Here is a 5,543-nt window from a genome sequence, read left to right as displayed (position 1 = left end):
TCATTTTTTGACCTGAATTAAGAAAGCTCTAAAGCTACTTCAGAAACAATAACAAAAAAGAGACAGACTAACTGAGTTTAATCTACTAGATATAATAAGATGGTATGACCCCACGGTTTGGCTTAATTGTAGATCAATAATGAGGTTGACCTTCCCACTTACAAAATGTCTGTATGCCCTATTATTTACATAATATTAATCTCCTTCCAACATATGGCTGTTTTCCTCTGCTTGTTCAGGGTCCAATCCTCCTTCTGCTGAGGCCTCCACTGGCTTTCACAGGAAACACTGTTGGAAAGCGCTCCTTAAAGGGCTGCACCATCCTCTGTCTTGCAGCCACAGTACACATTGCACACTGACAGGGAAAGCACACACTGCACACTGAGCAAAGCCATTAAAATGCGGTCTCCCTCCTAGACATATCACTTGCAAGGGTGGCCATTTGTGACAAAGTCCAAATGCAAAGCAAATCGTGACCCAAAGGCTTGCAGGGGAGGCTGTCCTGTGCACACGGGAATGCAGGTAGGTTAATGACTCTGTATAGGTTGCTTATTTAAGAAATCCCTCTGGCCAGACTGCAGCTGCCAGGTCTTCAGCCTTCTCCTAGCCACTAATTGTTAGTTACATAGCAGATCACAGTGAATCAATAGCTTTCTTGTAGTCTGGCTGGTACCAGCTGCCCCTGTACCAGTTATCCCTGTACTGTTTGAGGGAACCGTAAACTAGTGAGTAGCTGATTGCTACAGGGTGAAAAAATAAAGGAGCAAAACCCTGCCCTACATGGGCTTCATTTCTCCAGGCCACAACTATTCAGCAGAAATCACACTGTCTTACCTCCTACAGGTCTTACACAAGACCTTTTTCCTACACCTGCTAGGGTTTTCATATCTTCTTCATCCATGGTACCTCATCTACCATCTGAAAGAAGCCAAGCCAGATACAGTTCAGAACCACAATGGGGTTTACCCACCTAACTGATTTAAATGTACATGAATTAGCTGTGCTGTTCACCTCATGCAACTTTAGGTGATTGCATTTCAGCCACATACACCTGAATTAAGCACCCTGGTCTTGCTTTACGGAAGGAGAAGTGCTCACACTTAGGCTTCTAAGTTGGGTGAAGACTGTGCGTTACTGCAGTTTCCCTATTCCATATTGCCTCTATTCAATTGTTGTCTTAAATATAGACATTGGCATTGTCGTCATATAAAGCTAAGACTGTATGGGCGTGACTCTGCACACAAGTGGCTGCACGCAAGCTGGCTGCAAGCCAGCCCCTGCACTGGAACAGCTTCTCCTGGGGGTTAATTTGTATAGAATAGAGGACGATTCGGGGATGATCATAATGTGTCAATTTATCTTTGTTAGGATACGGAGTGTTTCAATTTCACCAGTCTTGTAATAGAAACCAAGCAGCTTTCCTAGACTGTTGTTTACTTTCTGACCACTCCACTTGTCTATCTGATAGCCCCACTGCCAGGGTTCCTACACAGCAAGATGCCTGCCCAAAATCTGGAAGTTCTGCTTCATGTCTCTGAGGTCATCTAGAAGCTCTGTTTTGGGACAGAGAGTTGAGAAGCAGAGCTACTGAGCAAACTACACCAGCTTCATCTTGAAAAATCAAAGCCTTGGAATTCCTTCTTTTGCTTGCAGTGCCAAGAGTTGGAGATTTTGTTTTGATGTGGTACAATTTTGCTTGGGCTTTCTTATTTATTTATGAAGTTTCAGAATTTCCCACCCAACATCAAATCTAGGTTTCAGGAAATGTGTGGCATCTCCACTCGTATACATACAGCTGGCAAAATTCCAGAGAGACTTAATATCATCAGTTTGTTTTTCATAGATTTCATAATTTTATTCTGAGGCACATTCAGAACAAATTGTCGTGGAGAAAGACAGTTTTTGGCAGTAGCATGTTGTTAAACTCCTACGCTTTCTCATCTTCCAGTTTTCATCCCATCTTGTCTGATACTGATGTCTTTCCCTTTCCCTTCACCCTGGACCTATCTTCAAAGCAAGAAGTAAAAAAAAAAAAAAAAAGCCACAGTTCCCTGGTCCCCAGGATTTATTTATTTATTTATTTATTTTTGGCATTGTAATATATTTTGGTGTTTGCCAAAAACGCCAGCTTGGGCACATCCTATACTCCACAACATCATTCAGACTTATAGGATTACTCTGGGCATTCACTTACCTTAAACCTGCCTAACAAAGTGTTGTCAGAGGGCCAAACTGTCTGAAGAAGCTGACCACCCGCTAGCAACATCTGCCTATAAAAATGCAGCTATAATTTTATCCTAACTTCAGGATAATAGACGGAGGTGTCCCCAGCAATAAGCACCAACCTTTTAACACCAACAGAGCTGTTTTCCTCTGAAATTCAGGGAACCCTTCACAAAGCAGACATTTTGATCCATGTTTTGAACAGGGAGATGCTGGGGAAGAAGTGCTGGTGGCTGGGAAAAGGATTCAGATTTATCAGGGAAAAAAGTCAGAGGTGCTTGGCTCTCACTGTACTGCTTCAGAGTGAACCGGTCCTTCTGACCAGCTAGCATCACTCCTAATCTTGTCCCAGCCAGAAATAATCTGTCCCACTCTCAGCAGCCTAAGACCACTTCCCCAAAAATTCATGGTTATAATCTCTACCCACAAGGCACAGCAGAGAGTCACAATAACATTTCATTCCCTTGGCTGATCTGGATAACTTCTCCAAGGCAAGGGCAATGAGAGGTGACAGCATGGGGCTGAACTCTCCCTGCCCATGGACGTCCTGGAAGGCTGTTGCTGCTGTCAGATGGATCAGGTCTCATTAGCCTAATAACACCTTGGAAATGAGTGACGGGCAACCCTGTCTTCTCCTAGTCCCTGACAGAAATGAAGGGCCATTAGTTGTGGTAGATGCTTGGGGGTTTTACCTCACCCAATTTTAAGTGACTCAAATGACAAGGTTGTGCAGCCCACTTAGGGATACCCCTCCACAGTCTCACAGCTCTCCATGATATTCAACTTACATTTTCCATGTGACAGGTTCATCCTTTAATTCCCCATAAAACCCCTCATAACCTGCACAATTCCTCCCCTCTGCTTATGGCCCCAATTTCCATTTCCGCACTGACTTTTCTCGAGGAGACAGGCCACCAATTTCAGAAAAATTAGTCCTCTTCAGCATAAGGAAATCCCGATCCTGCAGATGATGTTTGCACACCTTAGACACCTCTGAGCCCTCAAGTCGCCCTGGCTTAGCTCACCTAGCTATCTTGTGTCCCTTAACCTTTCCTTGTAAATCCCTCAGGGCCAGAGGTATTGAGGGCAAGATTCTCAACTGGATTAAACACAATTAGGTAGATGACCAAGGTCCGAGAACAGACGTAAATTAGCACCAATCTAGAGGGCGGAGACTGGGACAAAGTCTAAAGGGGGTGGTGAATATGCATCAGGGAGAAGGGGATGTGGTGTGCAGAGAGTTGGCGGGGTTGGGATCAGTTTTGCTCACATATCATCTGTGGGAAGATGGGGCCCTGTGCTGCTGGTAGGGAAGAGAGTTTGGCTGTGCAGGAGGAAAGCTGGACCCCACATAAAAATTGGATTATGAGCCTGCCTGACTCCTATTTAGACAATTTAATGTGGAAAACTTGCTGCATATGAAACTGAAATTCACACCAGTGGGCAGAGCAAGGAGGCATGCATGCAGTGATTGCTCTTTTGATCAAAAGCTGATTTTCTTTTTCTTTACTTTTAGCTGAGTTTTCAGATTGGCAGACTTTTACCAATACCACAGTAAGAGAGCCCAAGGGGTTCTAGAAAGCTTTTCAGTTATCATTGCTGCTGTTATTTTGTGGGGGCGGCTGGAAAAGAGAGCTGGGGTTTGGAGGGGGTTGTTTACTTTTGAGGGTTTCTTTCTTTTTTTTTTTTCTTTCCTGTGATTACCACAGTCAGAAAGAGAGCGTGAAGAGAAGGCGCTGCTTACTTTGTAATTCCAAACAGGTACGCACTAGACCTTGGGTCAAAACAAAACCTGTGATTTAAAGCAGCCAAACATCTGGTTCTTCATGCTTGTTGAGCAAGCTCTCCATTCTTTTCTCACTCCGTGCTCTGACCTGACTTTGCTAAGCAACTGCAAAGTATTCTTCTTCCTTCACCCCTTGTCCCCCCTTAGCCTAGACTACAGGCCTTGCCTAAGCACCACTTCTCGTTCTGTGCGCTTTTTGCCCCTAGGTAGTTTGGTGTATTTTTGTATCTGAGAAAATTATATTGGTTTTGCTCAGGGACCAAATGACCACACATCTGTGCATCTCGTGAAGATCAATCAAGAAGACTGGGTGTAAATAAGGGTTTCATTCAAAATATAGCAGTCAGTGAAATAATTCAGGCAGGCTTTGATCCAGCCAGGAGATCTTGGCTCTTTAAAGAATACCTCTTGTTATACATCCTCCTTGCTTGTGTCTTCAGGCAAGCCTGCTCTGTCCCTGGGACAGTTTTTAACTGACTTCCTGGCCATTTTACTTCTTCTTCTTCTTTTTTTTTTTTTTTATAAAATCCATCATTTACAATCAATATCTATCCAAAGATACCCACACAGCCTAATGTTATTTTCTAGGGACTAGCAATAAAAACTCACCCCCTGGCCTCCTGAAGCCTGGCAGCATGGAAGGGGCAGGAAGAGAAAAAGCCTTTCATTCCAGCTCTTCAGAGCTGGAAGCTTCTCAAAGGACTTCAGAGTTGTTTCGTTTGTTTGATCAAAAATAAACCTGGTGTCAAAGTCGCAAAGGGGTTTTAGATTAAGTGCTTTAAACATAAACCCAAACAGATTTTTATCATCTAAAAAAAAAAAAAAATCTGTATCTCAAAGTAGCAAAGAAGTAATTACTCAAACAGCTGTTTTCAAGAGCATTTCAGGGAGAGCGTGTCCCCTCATGGGACACCATGTATTGGTGCTGAGCCTGTGAGCCTTTCTGGGACCAGCATATCAAGTGGTATGTGTTGGCCACCTAAATGATCCACAGCCTGTTAAAGAATTAAAGAGTATCAGCCAGCAAACATGTGCCGTGAATTCAGAGCAGCTGCCCCTTTTCCTGCATTTCAAAACTCTCTAATAATCACATTCTTTGCCATTGCACTCCTCATCTTTGTCACGCAGCTGATGTCAAGTTTACAGGGCAGAAATTCACTGAATCCTTCATCATCTTTGATTAAATATAGATGCTTCTATTTACAGCCTTACAGACCCCAGGCCTTGTCAGCTTTTAATGGTTTCAAACACTTCCAATAGCAGAAAGAGCCATTTTGTCTGCTCCTCAACAATAGGAAAAGCCAATTTAACACTTCTCTTTCTTTATCTGCAGGGAACACGCTCCTGACTCTGGAATGGTACCTTTGCTTTGTTTGCGTCTACTGAAGCTAAGAAATCATTTAGGGCCCTCAGCGATTTCAGCCTTGCTTGTCACTAATTTTCCACTCTCTGAAACCTCACTATTCCCTCTCTCCTTTCTTTTGTCTCCCACATGTACTGACAGAACAAATGCTACTGCTACTTTTGCTTTATT

The 5,543-nt window shown here is 43.4% G+C and overlaps 1 long non-coding RNA gene across 5 annotated transcripts in view; it reads right to left on the bottom strand.

The window, feature by feature from the left end:
- The window catches only part of LOC106015667 (uncharacterized), a 159,395-nt gene that overhangs the window by 122,083 nt on the left and 31,769 nt on the right, over positions 1–5,543 (bottom strand). The gene's annotated exons all lie outside the window — the stretch shown is intronic.

Source organism: Anas platyrhynchos, chromosome 1, assembly GCF_047663525.1.
Source record: "Anas platyrhynchos isolate ZD024472 breed Pekin duck chromosome 1, IASCAAS_PekinDuck_T2T, whole genome shotgun sequence".
NCBI classification, from domain to species: domain Eukaryota; kingdom Metazoa; phylum Chordata; class Aves; order Anseriformes; family Anatidae; genus Anas; species Anas platyrhynchos.
Note: the sequence above shows the minus strand (reverse complement) of the source record. Positions and strands in the feature narration are given on the sequence as shown.